We start from the raw sequence: 18,568 nt of genomic DNA, 5'->3' as shown, positions 1-18,568 counted from the left end.
CCCCCCCCCCCCGCCGCCGCCCACTCCCCTGCAGCCAGGTGTGCGCGGGTCGGGTCCCCGCCCCCAGGTGCGCCGCCTGCCCTCACCCGGGACCCGGCAATACAGCCGTGCGGTTCTTACGGAGCCCTGTGCTTTCAGCCCCTGCTGGCTCTGCTGTTCGTGTAGCCTGAAACACTCCCCGCCCGCCCCATCTCCACCTGTTGAAATTTTTCTGATGCTTTAATGGCCCAGCTCAAATAGGAAGGCCTTCCTTCGTGAAGACTTTCCTGATTGTTCCAAAGGGATGGGGTACAAATTTCCTCGCATTAAATTTAAGATCCTTTCTCAGTACAACTCGGGTTTACAATTCCAGTCCCACCTCCTGCCTGGTTCCTCCACTATCCCTAAACTCTCGCTCTAAAGGCATCCTCAGAACAGGCCCTTTACGCTTACCTCTGCCAGGAATGCGGTGCCCCTCCCCCTCCCTTCCCCCATCCTCTCTCTTTTTTTAAAACCTATCCTACTAGGCTCAGCTCCTGTGTCACTTCCTCCGTGCCACATTCATCATGACCGACAGTCTTTCTAGACTCTCCCCTGCCCCCACCCCCACTAAGTCACTCCCTCCTCTGTGCTTGGCGGGCCCTTTATATCTAACAGAGCACTCAGCCGCCTTAGCTGACTTCGTGCTTTACCTATTTCATGCAACACTGGGCAGTGAACTTGGCCAGCGTCGTATTCTGAGGCCCACACTCAGTCAATCCTGGAATGTGGGCTTGAAGGAGTCCCTTTCCTCGAAGCCGTCCTTTCCCAGGACGCGCTTTGCTCCTTGCGCTTCTCCCTGCCATTTCTCTTGTCCTGTCTTTCCAGCACTTGTTTTATTCTTTCTACTAGATCGCGGGCACCCTTGAGAGGAGAAACCTTGGAGGATTTCGCTCTCCATCTCCAAGCCTGGTTCCTTACCCGTGGCAGGAGCTCAGTAAATGTTTGTTTAATTGAATTGTAGGGTGTTGTGCTCAGCTAGCTGCTAAACAACCCCATTTAAGGGGTTAACAAATAACGCTCGGAGAAGTTCTTCTCCTTTGGGGACATTTGCATTTTAATGGGAATCTTAAAAACCCAAAGGAAATGTTCTCTAATGGTGGGCTGCCTGCTTTGTAGGGAGGCTCATTTTTGGTGGTGCTGGATAGGGACTGGGGTAAGTTTTTCCAGGCCTGGAATTCTTCAACCTTTTTGTGACATGGACCCGCCTTGGGCTGCCTGGTGAAGCCCGTGGATGGAATTATGACCTTAAACACATAGAATAAAATACATAGTTACAAAAAGAGTTATAATGAAATACGATCAAAAATCAAAAGCATCAAATCTGTGGTATACTAATATATATGCTTCTTTATTAGAACATTAGTAAGAAGGTCTAGTGGCCGATTTAATAACTACCGTAATTGCGTCATCAGAGATAAGTATAAGCGATATTTGGGATATCTGCCACAACCGTAAGTTGATATAAAAATATCTGTGATTCTAGCAGTGAAAAAGTCATGGATGGCTCATACTGCCTATGTTTGTGTTTGAAGGCAATGATGAATTTGAGTTAGAAGTTAGTGAAAGTAAATGTATTTTTTCCTCCATCCAAAATCCAGCCTTAGTCTCCAGATGAACCTGGGATTTAGAGACCCTGCTTAGCTGCCCCTCACCATGTGATGGGGGTGGTGGATGGTCCTGAAGCCAGGGTCAGTGTTTCCCACCCTGGGGTGCTTCTTCTATACCCTACTGACTCTATCCTGCGCTCCCAGATGCTTCCCCCACCCCTTTATTTCACAACCAAAGACAGTAGTCTAAATTTGTTTCATTTTCGCTGGAGCTGTGAAAGAAGAAACAAAAAAAGGTTGTCAGGCCTTGGGGGAAGGAGGGATCTTTAGGCCCTAGCCCGGGAGGATCCCCACCCCAGAGGACTAAGCCTGGGGTGGGGGCTGGAGGAAGGGGGTTGCTGCGTTCTGAGGTGGGAAAGCAGTTGCGGAGTTTATCTGAGAATGAATTTCTGCTGGCTCCTTCTAAATTCAGAAGTCCATATGGAGGCCAAAGAGCCTGACTCCAGGGGTGGTCCAACATAACATCCACACTTCTTGGTGGTCAGTGACTAAGTGAAATATCGTTGCTCTCGAAACACCGCACTCCCTAATGCTGATGTTATTTCTAATTTGGGTGAACGTGTTTATGCAGTTCTCTTTTTAGCATCAATATACAGGGAATACATTCAGTCCATTCCCACTTATTCTTGTGTATTTTAGTCACTCGGAGGCAATTTTCCCCCACGTAGACTGACCCTGCTGGTGCCTAGCCATGGGTCACATACGTCTGCGCTCAGTGGGTGCGAGCTTAGAGAATATAAGTACATGTTAATATTAGTGGGACTTACTGCTACCAGGGTGAACACTGTGTTAGCCAAGGTAGACCGTCGTCCCTGCCGCTGATGGTAGTGACAGCAAAGCTTTGTGCTTGACATCTTCCTTTTCTCTTGGGTGCCTTTTCCTGGGGTGAACTTCAGCTCTTACCTGCGTACTTCCAGCCTGCCCTCTCCCCTGGCAGGACATCTCCACTTCAGTGTCCAGCAGTCACCTATAATTCTAAAACCATTCTTTGTTCCTTCACAAGCCAACTTCACTTTTCTTTAAATTAAAAAAAAAGAAAAGCTTTATTGAGATGTAATTTACATACCGTAAGCTCACCCATTTTAAGTGCAAGATTCAATGATTTTTTTGCAAATATAGTGTTGTGCGACCACCACCAAAACCCAGTTTTCAAACATTTGCTTCACCCCAAAAAGATACCCATTTGCTGTCGCTTCCCGTTCCCGACCCCACTAATCTGCTTTCTGTCTGTCTGGATTTGTCTTTTCTGGACATTGCGTGTACCTGAAATGAGGCGATAGCCAGTCTTGTGCATTTGGCCTCTTTCACTTCGCACAGTGGTTTCGAGACGCCTCCGTGTCACAGTGCACAGTCCTTCATTCCCGCTGCTGAGGGACACACCACATCCCTTTTATCCATTCATCACTTGATATAGGCACTTGGATTCTTTTCTCTTGTGGGCCTTTAGGAATAATGCTGCGATAGAACGTTCGCATACAAGGCTGTGTGGGCCTGTTTTTATTTCTCTTAGGTAGACACCCAAGACTGGCATTGCTGGGTCATACGGCAAACTTACGTTTAACTTTTTAGGAAACTACTAAACTTTTCTCGAAGGTGGCTGTACCATTTTACGTTTCCACCAGCAACACTCGATGTCATCAGTCTTTTCTATCATAGCCGTCCCTAGTTGGCATGTGGTACGTCTCACCGTAGACCAACGTCGTTTTTGAACCACTCTTGGTTCTGACCACAATGCCGCACTACCACTTCCACCCATTTTAGGCTAGAAACCAAACTGAAGCTTTTCTTCCTTCCTCTTGTGTTCACATGCTTCAGCAGGGAGCTACTAGAGCCTTCCTCAGACGGCGCCTAGACGTGCCACCTCGCAGTCTCCCTCATGTTACTCTGTCTGGGGCTGCCTCACTGCCCCCCTAAACTTCTACAGCCTTCCAGCTGCTCTCCTTGCCTGCCGTGGTTCTTTCTTCACGTCTTCCTTCCTGGAGCTGTAGATAGGTTGTTAGAAGAGCAGCATGAAAAGGGCACGCATGGATGTGGAACCAGGAGAGCTGAGCTCTCGTCCTGGAGTCACACTCATTGTCACATGACCTTGAATGAGTTCTTGCAACTTATCTGAGTCCAGCCTCCTTCATTAAGTTATTTCACCTCTGTGAGCCACCGTGTCTTCATGTGCGAGGTAAGAATGATAACAGAGCCTATCTTATAGGGTTGCTGTAAGTCAACCATACAATCCGTGTAAAGCCCTCAGCACAGAGCCAGGTGTATGGGGAACACTCGATGCTGCCTAATATTATTATTTTAATGATTACTATGACCATTATTATTATTCATTATGATGGATGATGGAGGTATCTTCCAAACCTATCACATGGTTATCATAAGGATCAGATGTTGCTGTGAATATGAAAATGCTTTGAAGAATGCCGCAAATTGCAACAGTGTTATTTTTACCCAATTTTTCCCTTGCTCAAAGACAGAGGCAGTGCGGAATAGCAGCGAGAACATGGGCTTTGCTGCCAGCCTAGTGTTCAAATCTGGCCTGAGCTATTTAACACCTGGGAGGCTTGGCCAAGTCATTAAACCTCTTCTTTTTGATTTTCTCATCTGTAAAATGGGTATAACTCTAAATCACATTCTGGATGACACTGTAAAAAAGGTGTGTCTGTTCCTTAAGCAGTGTTTAGTAAACTGTGGGTTTTGGGTAGGTGGTTGTTTTTAACCTCGCAGTGTATCATTCTTGCATGTTTTCTTTAAATTATATTCTTTTTTTTTTAAAGATTTTATTTATTTATTTATTTGACAGAGATAGAGACAGCCAGCGAGAGAGGGAACACAAGCAGGGGGAGTGGGAGAGGAAGAAGCAGGCTCCCAGCGGAGGAGCCTGATGTGGGGCTCAATCCCGTAACGCCGGGATCACGCCCTGAGCCGAAGGCAGACGCTTAACCGCTGTGCCACCCAGGCGCCCCTTTAAATTATATTCTGTATAATGAATTCCTACCCTATTTATTCAATTGTATTTGTCACTGCATCCCAACGCCTGCACTGAGAGAGGCTGTACTGTGGAGGGCTAAGAGCTTTCACCTCAAAATGACTTGGACTTTAATCTTAGCTCCCACTCAGCTACATGATTTTAGGACAGTGAATTATCTCTCAAAGTACCTGGCCCCTCAACTGTAAAGTGGGAGCCATAGTTCATACTTTGTGGGGTCATTGTGTGTATTAAATGAGACAATATGAATATAGTCCTTAGAATATTGCCTGGCACGTGCACATACCAAATGCTCAGTAAAGGGTGGCTGTCATGATGGCTTGTTTTCATCATTACTCTTATCATTTTCTGTCCACACATGCCGTTCTCCTTTCAGTCTCTTGCCTGGCTCCTTGCCTCTCCCTCCTGGGTCACTGTCCCCTCCTGGAACTGCTCAATCCTGTCTTTCAAGGCCCAGTTCAACTTCTGATGCCGCAGATGATCACTCCAGACTCTACCCATTGCTTTCTCTTTTTTTCCCCCTGGAAGTCCAGAGTTCGTTTCCTGTCTGTCAGACCTGTAACACAATCTAGGAATTAATTGTTATTAAACATTTTGTATTTTCTCAATTGGACTGTAAGATTCGTGACAAGGACTATTTGTTCACCTTTTTTTAAAGATTTATTTATTTGAGAGAGAGAGAGAGCATGCGCACGTGCAGGCAGAAGTGGGAGAGAAAGAGAGGGAGAGAGTCTCAAGCAGACCCCCGCTATGCATGGAGCCTGGAGCCCCAGACGCGGTGCTCATCTTAGGACCCTGAGATTATGACCTGAGCCTAAATCAAGAGTTGGATGCTTAACTGACTGAGCCACTCAGGTGCCCCTATTTCTTCACCTTCTAATGAAATGCTCACTCTACTTTATTTGGCACTGAGACACATATTAAGTGCTTATTAATTTTTGATTGATAAACAATAACTAAAAAAGTAAACACGTAAAAGTCAACGTGAAGTCTTAAAACCAGGTGTTTCTTGATCACCTGCATAGTCTCCTTCATCGAAATGATTCAACCTTTATCCTGAGTGAAATTATTTATTCTGAAACACAGCACAGAGTAGAGAAAGGGGCAGTGGATGGAGAGTCCCCAAATCAAGGTCAGCACTGTTTGTTAAGTTAGTAAAGCGTGTCTTTACTGACACAAATGACCTTGTTTTTGTATTTCTCATTACTTCTTGGCATCTCTCTCCAATCCAACCCTTCTTCAAATCCCAGAGGACCTACTGCCCTCAGAAAACCCTCTGAGTATCTCCTGGCTTCAATTTCTGGGGAAAGTTCTCCATGCTTCAGAATTAGCCTTTTCTTTCTTCCCCACAATATTCCCTCAGTACAGTTAACAGTTAAGGAGGATAGAGGTCTGGCCAGAAAAATTATTAAAATAAAACAGGGCTATCCCTTTGTTGTGTTACCCTTCCCAAAGTCTTTTGGGGGAAGTGACATCTTAAATACAAAGCTATGAAATTCTAATGGCAGAATTTAAAGGAATGTGTTAGGAGAGTGGAAGAGACACCAATGAGTGAGATTTAAGTGTGGGAATTAGTGAAGTATTGACGAGGTAACCTTCTTATTGCTCCTAAAATCTCCCCCTAAGGCCAATCCCATTGTGGATAATCCAGAGATGATGAAATATATTAATAACGACCATTTATTGGGCACTTACTATGTGCCAGACACTAGTCCTACATGTCTGCATGCAGTCACTCATCTATTCCTCACACTACCCTGTAAGGAAAACATTATTGTTGCACCACTGTATGAAAGAAAAAACTAAACCCTAGAGAGGTTAAGTAATTTTCCTAAGATCACATAGCCATCTGATGGCAGAGCTGGGATTCAAAGCCAGGCGATCTGATTGAGGGCCCCTCCACCCGGAAATGGCTCCGTTGAATCTTGAGTCTCCCCTTAGGAGCATTCTAGGAAATCAGAAGAGCCAACTTCATGAGAAAAACCCAGATGTCATCATCATCGTTGTCATCATCATGGCAGCAGGCAAGGTGTTGTGCCATTGTGGGCAGAGCGCTGCCTAGAATGTTGAGAAGACAAAGAGGCATCTGGCCCCACTGTGGGTCTGAACCAACCTGACCTCTGACCCCTTCACATTGCCTCAAATGCCTCCACTTCCATGAAGCAGTTTCCTTTTTTTTTTTTAAAGATTTTATTTATTTATTTGACAGAGAGACAGCCAGCCAGCAAGAGAGGGAACACAAGCAGGGGGAGTGGGAGAGGAAGAAGCAGGCTCCCAGCGGAGGAGCCTGATGTGGGGCTCGATCCCAGGTATCCGGGATCACGCCCTGAGCCGAGGGCAGACGCTTAAGACTGCGCCCCCCAGGTGCCCCACACAAAGCGGTTTCTGCTCATCTCACCCAGCCCCCTGTATGATGTGTCTCCTCTGATTGCCATTTTACTTTTTGCCTCTGCGCTGCCACTTATTTATTACTTTGTCTCTTGTAGTGCGGTTATTTATATACATTGTCACACAACTGAGCCTTTGCTCATTGCTGAGTCCTTTGCCTGACTGACTCCTACGCATTCTTTGAGATTCCGCTCAGGTCTTGTTGCATTCCCTGACTCTCCTGTCTGGATTAGATGCCTCTCTTCTGTGTGCCCCAAACACCTGGTATTTATCCATTTCATAGCATTTATTATAATTGATTATAAGTGTTCACTTGTCAGTATTCTTAACTAGATTGATCCCAGGTCCCAGCATGAGGGGACTTGTCTTACACTTACTTGAATCTTTGGTATCTTGCACGATGCCTGGCACTTACTGAACTCCCCCCCCCCCCAACCACCACCACCAATGCACTTTTTTTTTTTTTTTAATAAATGAATACTCTGTATAAGTCCGATAATCTGATTAGACTTTGAGGACAAAATGGGATGCGTTGGATACCTGATTCATTGTTTTGTACCTCCCCCAAGATGCCCTGCACTTAGTAGATACTCAATAAATACAGCAACTGCTAAATGACTGCAAAGCACAGAGAAGTGTATATTTTTTCCTCAAGATATAGGGCGAGACTAGGAACTACCTTAAAAGGTAGAGAATATTAAATGTTTGCATATCCAGGCTGTGTTCTAAAATGGGTGATCTAAACACCTACTTCTGTAATGAATGAGAAAGAAAAGGACATTTTTTTCTTCTTTTTGAAGTTACTTAGCTAGTAAATTGCCGTCCAATATTCAATCAAACCCAGGTCCAGGTGATTCTAAAGCCAATATTGTTCCTTTTAAACCACACTGTTGATCTGAGGGTCAAGGGACCCTATAATATATTATAAACAGGTCTTTTAGGAAGATCTATCTGGAAGGAGCATAGAGAATTGGCTGACAAGGGGAGAGGCTGGAGGCAGGAATGACTGCTTGGGGGCTGTTACAACAGTCCCAAGTTGGGACCAGAAAACAAGAAATTGATTTAAGGGGGAATTTGTGGACACTGGTGACTGAGAAGTGACAGATAGATGGAGCTTTCGAGTCAGGATTATGCCAAAGTTTTGAACCTAAGTTAAAGACAATGAATTCAGAGGTGAGACTTAATTTTGAAAGATGGTGAGTTTATTTTTTGATATGTGAAGTTGATTGTAGATGAGCAAGCTGAGTAGATAGAAACGCAGGATTTAAGTTCAAGAGACCTAGGAAGTGTTGGTCATCTCCAAAGGGGCAATGGCTGAAGTTAGAAGAGTGAGAGAGACGTTGTAGGGAGACTTGTAGAGAGGAAGGATGAAAGAACCAAAGGCTTTGAGGAACATTGACAATTAGAAGACAAAAGAGGAATTTAAATCAATGAAGAGGACAGACTTCTAGGTATCTATCTGAAGGAAAAGAAATCACGATCCCGAAAGACACCTGCACCGCCATGCTCATCGCAGCATTATTTACAATAGCCAAGACATGGAAACAATCTAAGCGTCTGTCCATCACAGATGAATGGATTGAAAAAAATGTGGTATATACATACAGTGGTGTCTTATTCGGCTGTAAAAGAGAAGGAAATCCTGCCATTTGTAATAACACGTATGAAACTCGAGGGCATTATGCTCACTGAAATAAGTCAGAGAAAGACAAATACTATATGATCTCATTTATATGTAGAATCTAAAAAAGCCCCCAAACTTACAAGAACAGAAAAGATTGGTGGTTACCAGAGGCAGGGAGTGGAGGGTGGGGGAAATGGGTGAAGGTAGTCAAAAGGTACCAACTTTCAGTTATAAGATAAATAGGTTCTGGGAATGTAATGTACAGCATGGTGACTTAGTCAACAATACTGTATTGCATATATGAAGTTGCCAAGAGAGGAGATCGTAAAAGTTCTCATTACACATAAAAAAATTGTAACTATGCACGTTGATGGATGTTAACCGCACTTAATATGGTGTTCATTTCACAATATATACATATATCAAATCATTACATTGTGTACCTTAAACTAATACAATGTTATATGTCAATTATATCTCAATAAAATTGGGGATGTGTGTGGGAGGGACACAAAACAGAATATCATTGTATCTTGGAGTTCAAACTATAGGAGATTCAGAAAGGAAAGGATATTCATTGGTAGGGCCATGTTGAAGAGAGAATTCTGGTAGAATGGTTGGGTTAATTACAGAGGAGGAAAGGGATTTGTGAGACTGTAGGTTACCCTTTGGATAAATTGAGAATAAAAAGAAAGGGGAGAAAAAATATTGGAGTAAGAAACATTTTACTGAGATACTAAAGCAAAGGGTAAGTAAATGGAAGACAGATAACTGAGCAAAAATCCCCTTTAGAGATGGGTCGAGATGACAAGGTAGGTCTTACAATGTAGAAGTAGTGGATAAAATTTGGAACAAATGTTGTGGGAAATGATATAGGAGGTTATGAGGATACATGAAGGGGTTGCCAAGGAAATAATAACAAAGTTCAGTTGAATTTTGGTCGGGACCCACTTTCTTTGGTTTCGAGGGTTTTTTTCTAGTAATGTCTGTCAGCGCAGGAGTGGAAACAAAAATGTAGGTACATCTCAGCATTAGGAATTTCCACTACTGGAATGATGGGTGGCCAAGGATTCCAAAAAGGCATTGTGGCAAATGAGAGCAACCTGGACGCAAACCATGGAGGTGAAGTCGATCGGCAGCTGTTGGGAAGCAGTTCCAGAGAAACTGGGTAGAGGATGACTGTGGGAAGTGGGAGGCATCCAGCATGGAAGGGAGAACCCAGGAAAAATTAAATAGGTGTGTCTGAAGGACAGCATTCCGAGAGAAATGTCTGGGAGAAGAAAATGAAATGAAGTAGTAGAAATACTTGTCCAGAATTGTTGTTTGGAAAGAGGTGAAGAGTAAAATGAAATAGTAAATTAGTGGAATTTGAAGTGCAAAAGGGACGTGGGACGATAATGACAGATGTAACGAGCTGGCATGAAGATGAAGAGATTTAGGGAGAAGCGGTTGGAGCACATGGCGCACCCCCACTGTTTCTGGTTCATCCATGATGGGCTGTGGTGAAAATGGAAACCCAGGGAAGAGGATCAGCATTGATGTATCAGTCATTTAGGGCTCAGGAAATAGCAGGCTGAAAGTCACAAAGCTGGACTCTGAGAAGGCAGACAATGAGGGCAGGAGACACAACCATACAGGTTTGAGTATGAAAACAAAAGGGAAACACTGATGGTTCTTTTCTGAAGAATCTGAGTGTCACATCACAGATCTGTCCAAGCGTTCACAGAGAGGGTGCCTCTAATTCCCAGATTGTGGACAGCAGATTTGTGGTAACACAGGACGAGACCCATGCTCACATCAAAAAGCCAATGCCCCCAGGAGGAGCTGCTGGGAAGGAAGGAGGTGGGAATATTGATTTCTTCCTCACAAAAGAGACCCTTAGCCCTAAATTTTCCCAGTAGGGATGAAGCTCTAAGACTCCCCATTGGCTTAAATGGACCCGTGAAAGCTGGGATAGGGAAATGTGTTTCTTCTTCATGGGCAGTCTAAAGAAAACATTGTTTCCTGGCTATTTTCTTACAGCATTGGGCAGGAGCACTGTGGAGGTCAAGACACCGTTCCATCCTAACCCTTCATTTGCAGTCACAAATGACTCTCTTGGTGGTTTTCCTTTGGGGTTGAAACTTGCCTGTTTTGGTTTGGACAATGAGGTAGATGAATTGGTAAGAAACAGTATAAGCAGCAGGAAATTGTGGACAAACCGAGGGCTTTGACCAGGGCAAGAATTCGGTAGGGCCTCTTACAGCTCTAGCACCAGCTGGCTGAGTGGGCTCAACCTTTCTGAGTCTTACTTTCATCATCCCAAGGGTAGAACTTCGTGTTCTCTTCTACAATGATAAGTATTAGTGGGAATGAACAACCCACAGGTTAGAACAGTGCTAAAGAGTGCTGGACTTAAATTCTACTCCCTAAAAATGGGCATAAGCTCGGCAAGTCATTAAACCGCTGTGTCTTAGAATTCTCCTCTGTAAAATAAGAGGGCGTTCCTTCCAACCCTAAAATTTGGGGTAAGTTTATCAAGAGCTGAGGAAACAGAAACATTTTGAAAACGGAATTTACCGGTAAAGAAAATTGGAGGCAAACTTAAATAAAAGATACTGTGATTAGTTGAAGAACTAAGAAGCCAAATTTATGCCATCCATGTTTGCACCACAGTGAGTGCCTCTCATCAGTATGAGAAGCAAATTTCGAAAAGAAAAAAAAATCAAATCCAGGTCTCCTTAGCGTCAAAAGCCTTTATTTTTAACAATGTTACCATTTGGATTAAAAATGATTTCTCTTAGAATTTCTAGAGTAGCAGAAATAGTTTGAAGCGTTTATTTATAGGATGTTTTTAAAAATGATTTCATCATTATCCATTAGTATTATGTATAGACAGCATGCTAGATCTCTCTACAGCAAAATAGAATTCTTTCTCAAGTGAGATGGAAATGAATGGAAGTTAGAAAAGTCAGAAGACAAAATTCTAGTAAAATTAACTATTTGATAGAATAAATATTTTAAAATGTAGTTCTATCCCATGTGCAAACGTAGCTAAATTAACATTACTATGGAGACTCTAGCCTTTAGATTTCATGACTTCTATCTAGTACACGTGATTCTCAGTATTATTGCTCCTTTACCCTAGTGTTCCACGTTTAGTATTCATTTACATTTTTCTTCTGGTTCAGGAAATAATTTTGAATTTTGACACATATAGTGGAGGGTGTAATGCCTAGTAAAATGGTTAAGACTTTTTTGTATGTATATTGTTATAATGAGCTTGTCTTTGAGCTTTGTAAGTCGAAGTGATCCACTCCACTCGGGAGCTTATTTTAGTGGTGGTTTTCTCTTATAGGTACACTCTGTAAATCCCTTCTTTCCACCTACATCTGCAATCACAGATGTTTCTTGCATATTCCTGGGTTTAGCTGTCTTTCCCTACATGCATACCTTACTTTTTCCTCTGGCCTTTTTTTACAGAGGTTCTCACCTATTGCCAAAACTTGACAAAAAAAGCATTTTTAAAATTTTTTAAAATCTTTTTAAAAAAGATTTTATGTATTTACATGACAGAGAGAGAGAGCACAAGCAGGGGGAGCGGTGGGCACAGGGAGAGAGAAAAACAGGTTTCCCGGGGAGCGGGGAGCCTGCCTTGGGGCTCCATCCCAGATCCCTGGGATCAGGATCTGAGCCAAAAGCAGATGTTTAACTGACTGAGCCACACCGGGGCGCCCCCAACAAAAAAGCATTTTAATTATTTCCCATTTGGAATCCTTCAATTGATCTTAGACTTATATTGTTTGTATATACTATCATGTTTTTTCTTTATTTATATCCTCAGTCATAATGGGAGACAAAGAGAAAACATCTTGATATGAAAAAACAGTTTTTCATAAGATCTAGGCTGGGGAGACATGGTATAGACACACGTGGTCACTCAAGAATTTTAAATGGTTTGGAAAGCTTTATCTTTCACGGTTTTCCAGCACCATCCTTTACAACCAGCACTATTAGTTAAAAGATTGCCCCAAGGAAGGTTTCCTATTTTATAGACGGGGAACTGACACAGAATCAAGTATCCTGGTTAAAACTATGGGTGGTAGAAGCAAAAGCAGAAGAAAATTTACCTACTTCTTTTGGCCATGTTGTCTCTACCTTCAGGGAGAATACGCAGTACATTATAAAATAGGCAGTCTTCACTTAACTGATTCAGAAAGGCTGTGGGCCAGTGCTCCTAGTTGCAGAAGCATCTAAGATCAAGACTCTACAAAGCACAAATACAGAGATGTAACAACAGTGTGTTCTGGGGAGGACTGTGAGTAGACAGGTCTGTAATAACAGTTGGTCACGGCAGCAACAAGGGCCACAAAGATAAAACAGGAGTAGCCCGAATCTGAGCTTTATTCAGCAACGTGCGCTCACCAGGATGCCGTCATTTTTCCTTCTGAGAAAAAGTGCGATCTAATGGGTTACCTTCTCACTTCACAGGGGACGCTGCCGGGATGCCTGGGCTTCGAGCTCTCCAAAGCACAGGCCTCCCGAAAAATCAAGGGAGCGATAGATACTTCGATTAAAAATTGGCCGTGAAGCCATCTGAGGATCTGGGCAGAAGGTCCTCTTGGGTACTAGGTAGCGATGCGTGAGCGGGGCTGGGCTGGGCCCGACGTGGAAGGAGAGACCCTGCAACAGCCTCCGCGTCCGCAGGACCCTGGCGAGAATCGGCTTTGGAGAGGGTGGAGAAGAGTGCAACCCTGAGAGGGGCCTGCTCCCTTGGGAGGGGAGAAAGCCGGCCACCGCAAGCGCGGTGCACAGATTGACGGGTGAAGACTGGGGACCGGAGAGGGGATGGGGCAGGGTGGTGGTATCTTGGAGGCGTGAGGGGGTGGCCTTAAACACTGAGGACTAGGCCGGGACCAGGGCAGCAGTAAAGTGTGAGAGAAAGACCCCTTCCTTTGGCAGCTTCCAATTCGTTTCTGTCAAAGATGGCCAAATTCCACGCTGCCCTGCCCCCCTCCGCGCTTTTTACTGGTCCCCTCGGGTTGCTCCCCAGTGCTGCGGCAGGCGGTGGGGAGGTCCGGGTGAGTGTGCGCGCCGGGAGGAAGGTGCGGGAAAGAAGAGACCCTCCCTGGCCGCAACTCCCACCCCGCCGGCCCTTTGGGAGGTTCTTTTAGTTGAGAAAGAGAGCTCTGCCGCTTTAAGGTGGGGAGTAGGCGTCACCTCTGGCCGGGTGACGAACTGGGGCGGGGACCGCGTGGGCGTGTCCATGCAAAGCAGGAGGTGGTACTGGCGGTGGGCGGTCCCATAGTAAAATATCGGAGGGAGGGGCGGGGTCAAGGAGGAGAGGCTACTTGGTGGGCGGGGCGCCGGGGGCGGTACCTATCCGGGAAGGCAGGGGAGGGGGAGGAGGAAGCGGCTGGGTTGGTACCATTGCGCGCGTTCCGGGAGGGGGGACGAATGACATTCCCTTGGAGGGGGGCGGGCCCTTCCCGGCGGCGGGCCCAGCGCCGAGGCGGGGAGGGGCAGTCCCCATTCCCCCGCCGGGCGGGACGCCGGGGCCGGGGGAGGGGGCACTTCTCCGCTCGCGTCCGAGGCGGGGCCGGCGGTACCTTTCGTGGCGCGGTGCGGCTGGGGGAGGGCCGAGGGGAGGGGGAAGGGGCGGGACCGGCGGGGGGAGCCGGAAAGGGGGAGGTGCCGGCGGACAATGGAGCCTATGTGTGCCTGCGGGAGTGGGACGGCGCCGCCGCCGCTGCTGCCGCCGCCGGGGGGAGACGCTGCGCCGCCGCTGCCGCTGGCCCCGGCTCCGGCCCCCCGGGGCTGAAAGCCGCCCCGGACCGAAGCCCCCTCCCCTACTCCGCTCCTACTCTCCCCTCCCCCACTCCCGCCTCGGGGGTAAGTGGCACCTCGCGGGGGGGGGAGGGGGAGGGGAAGGGCCGGAGCCGGGGGGTGGGGGGGCCGGGTCCGCGTCCGCGTGTTTTGAGCCGGTTTGGGGGCAGGGGTAGCCACAGCCGCGGAGAGCCGGGGGGGGGAGAAAGGGCGGGGGGTCGAGGTTGCGGATGTAGTGAGTTGAGTCTGGAGAAACCTGTGGGGGAGGAGGGGGGCGTCTTTTGCCCACCGCTCTCTGAGCGGTGGGCAGAGACCGCGGCATCTCTCGATTTTTTAGAGGTTGGGTCCCAAGCAGTGCTCGGAGGGGCTAAATGAGGAGATGGGACGGTCCCAAGGTCTTGGGATGAAGGGGCTTTGGAGGGGCGAGATGGAGAGCTAAATAAGGGCATTCGGGTTGAGTTTGGTGGGGTCTGTAAGATCCCGGCGGTGGATAGAGAGGTAAAGAGGACTTTGCAGGCCAGTGACTTGTTGAAGGGTGAGGGGAAGTGAAAGCTAAGAAGCGTGTATGAGTAGTAAAGGGCTCCAGTAGGTGAGGTGGTGATGTCTAGGTCACTGAGTCATTGTGGGGGTCGTGGACACATCAGTGATTTCCAAAGTGGAACCCTGGTCTTGACCTTTGAAAGTTGCAAAGACTATTAAGATGTCAGTGGTTAGTGTTGGGTGAGCCTGGTGAAATGGAGATATCCTAAGGAAAACAACAGCAGGGTTGGTTATTATGTTCAGAGGGAAGGGCCAGAGGCCTGTAATATTGTCGCTGGGGGCCTTACCTGAAGGCTTCCAAGCCTGAAGGAGGAGGCCTCAAATCTTTCCTCCAGGGGCCCTGGTCTGTGCTAGAGAGGAGGGACTTAGAGCCTAAATTGCAGTCCAGTTGGGAACTGATAAAGTTAGTAGACAAGGCAGAGAAATGGACGTAAAGTATCTCTTGGTGGAGAGACTCTAAGATGGGATGGAATTGGTGTGAAGTGAGGCTTTGGTTAAGGCAAACATGGATAGATCCCTGGTAGTGACTTTAGTGGGAAAGTGATTTAGTGGCTGTGTAAAGATACTCATTTGTGTCAGTGATGTGTGGTGAGTTACTAGCATTTGAAATATACAGGAATTAAGTGTTCATTCTTAGACCGGAGATTTGGACTCTTGTGCACAGAGCACAAGTGCACAAAATGATGAATCGGAAGTAGGTAGGAAGGATGAATAGTAAAAGAGTTGAGAGATGGGGGTTGGGAGGGCAAAAGGATATGGGTGAGTAACAGTCATGTGTGGGTTAAGAACCTTTGACTCTTCGTGGAGATTCTGCAACATGATCGCCCTGTTGATTTTGGTTTTTGTCTTGATACTAGTGATTTGGGAACTTTTAGCAAGGAATTAAAGTTACTGTGAATAATGTTTTGGTCCTAAGAACAAATTTAAGAAAGACATCCTTACTAACTATTGAAGAAAGACTCAAGCTATTGAAGACAGAGATGAGTTAATAAAAGGAGAAGTTAGATGGTGTAAGGATGCTTTGAAGAATGAGGATTCCTCTAATTCGTGGTCTGAATAAGAAGAGAAAATTTAAGGCAAAGTTGGGGCAGGGGTAACATTTCATAGTTTTAGGACCGAGGATCTAATGGTATTGAACCATTACAATATCATTTTGTAGTAACAGTGTTGAAAGTAAGATGATAATAGTTCCACAGGATACGGTAGGTATCCCCATTTAGTAGGAAGTTGACTAAAAGACGAAGGAACAATTCCACGCTGTTCTCCTTAGAAGGCAAGTTGTATGTAGCATGGCTTTTGAGCTCAGGATTCCTGACCTGGATTTTTAGATGACTAGCATAGGTGAAAAAGTACTTATGTATATTGGAATTTATTCTATGGGATATTTGCCCCATTGCGTTCAGAAGTATCTGCTTTTGTGAATCAAAAGAAAATGCTTTCTGGTTTATATGGGGTAAAAAAAAAAAAAAAGTACAGAGGTTTCACAAGCATTATAATCAACTAAATATTTGATCATGGTGACTTGGTATAGGGGTTAGAGCCTTGAACTTGAAATCAGGAAACTGGTTCTCCCATTGACTTATGGGACTTTGAACGAATCTTTTATATTTATTCTCCAGTTCCCTGTTTATGAAGTGGTGATACCAGTGCCCTGGACACTCATAACCCATTGCAGTGCTTAATAAGTGAATGTCTATCTGCAAAGTGCTTTGAACACTTCTGAGAATGAGAGATGATGTTGCCCAACTTTTTCCTCACTTCTAAAGGATTACTCTCTCTCAGGAACAGACCAAATTCAGCCTTTGTAACCATTATGGCAGCACTGTTGATCAAGGAACAAAAAGGAGCACCTTCTACATCTGTCTTCTTCTATTGTGTGGGTCTTGGTTTTCTACTGATTTTGAAAGGTGATACCTCTTCCCCATTTAGTAGGAAGTTAGCCATAGTGATGACAATTGTTGGAATGTAAGAAAAGGTCCCCGTGGAAGAGTAGAAATATACATGCTGTGAATGCTCACCTAGGCTGATGCCCATCCTAAATTTGAGTGACCTTGAACGTGTTACTTGGCTTCGTGGTGGCTTAATTTTCCTCCAACTATGAAGTAATATTGGCGGAATAACTTACTTGTCTGTCTGCTTTGGTGACTATGATGTTAGAATTTATAGGAACTTCATTTGTTCTAGAACAACTTTATTTGTTCTTAACCTCCTATGTCCTACATACCCCTTTGGCGACCTCATGAAGAGTAGGACCTCTTTCGAGAATTGTGTTTTTAAAATGCATAAAATAAAACACGTAGACTTACAAGTGACATGGAAACAGTTAGCAAAATGTTAAACAATTATGATACAGTAATTTCTATGCTGCTTTCTAACACATTAAATAACAGAGTGTAGCTGCGGATCTCACCATACTGTAATTTTGAAGTAGGGATGAGTGTAAATATTGTGTTGGGATATCTGCAGCAAGTGTAATGCCATGTGAAAGTGGCCTGTGGTTTGTTTTGGTGACAGTCACAGGATTGCTAATACTACCTACCACTGCTTGTTCCCTCCCTTCACAATTGAAGGCAGTGCTAACTTTCGCTAGAGGTGAGTGAGTACAGATGAAGATGGAAGTTCTCCCCAGTAGGGTCACAGCTGCCACTAAGTCTCTCCACAGACCCCATGTGAGCCAGTGTGTCCCACGTCAAGAAATCCTGCTCTAGACCAACTGATTTTTGAAAGTTAAATTATCTATGGCCACTTGCATTTTAGGCTTTGCAATATTTTTTCAGCATCTCTGTCATGCTGAATACAAGGGCATAAAGAAGATATGAAATAAAAGTTCATTTTGCTACCTCTTTGTGACTGTTCTTGGTTGTGGAGAAAGTTAGAAACTGATTAGCACAAGGGTTTTGTGTCTGGTGGTTTTGCTTTTCTAATAAACAGCCCCGGCTTCAATGGGACGGATTTGGGCTGCACTGCTCCATCTTCTTGCATTTTGAGTTTTAGTGGTTTTGCCTTTCCTTCCCCATTTTGACCTAATTATTTTCTCACTGCTCCTTCCAAATACTGTTTTGGCCACAGAGCATTGGAGAATGGGTGGTTTTCTTTGCGATCGGTGTGAATTGGGATATGAACTTCTCTATTCTTCTCATCCCTGTAGGACTGAATGTGGGGCTAGCTGGTGTCACTCCACTTTGACCTAAAAATTCCCTTCTGTTCGGGAGGCAGAGATCATTCTTGGAAAAGTTCTTCTGTGTCCCAATGTAGAAGAGAGAGCAGAGTGGACATCTCGAAAGGTAAAGAACCTGATGACGAACATAGGACTTCTGTGATTCAATCTGAGTATTTTGGATTTTTGTTTATGCTTCTGTAGGGTCTCTTGTAAGTTAAAATGATATTTGTTCATTATTGTAGCAGTTCCCAAGGCACAGATCATCAAGGTAAATGCAAGTCAAAAGTGTAAGCGTAGTTACCTTCCATTTTTCCATCTGAGCAGGGACTTCCACAATAGCTCACCTCACGGGAAAGGCAGGTGGTGGGAAGTTAAACAGCTATTTAGCATGTCTTCATAGGTTTGTGTAAATGCGAGGCAAGGATAGCAAAACTTAA

The 18,568-nt window shown here is 45.2% G+C and overlaps 1 protein-coding gene across 2 annotated transcripts in view; it reads left to right on the top strand.

Moving 5' to 3' along the window:
• Positions 1–18,568, top strand: part of BCL9 (BCL9 transcription coactivator) — an 81,920-nt gene that overhangs the window by 43,719 nt on the left and 19,633 nt on the right. Inside the window, exons 1-2 of one of the 2 annotated variants that reach the window (XM_040626840.1) lie at positions 14,415–14,497; positions 18,120–18,255. The gene's annotated coding sequence lies outside the window, so the exon portion shown is untranslated. Of the gene's footprint in view, positions 1–14,414; positions 14,498–18,119; positions 18,256–18,568 lie in introns of those variants that run through there. The other variant, XM_040626839.1, reaches the window with a different exon arrangement.

Source organism: Ursus maritimus, unplaced genomic scaffold (genome assembly GCF_017311325.1).
Source record: "Ursus maritimus isolate PB19 unplaced genomic scaffold, ASM1731132v1 scaffold_12, whole genome shotgun sequence".
Taxonomy (NCBI): domain Eukaryota; kingdom Metazoa; phylum Chordata; class Mammalia; order Carnivora; family Ursidae; genus Ursus; species Ursus maritimus.
This window is presented reverse-complemented; position numbering and strand designations above follow the sequence as displayed.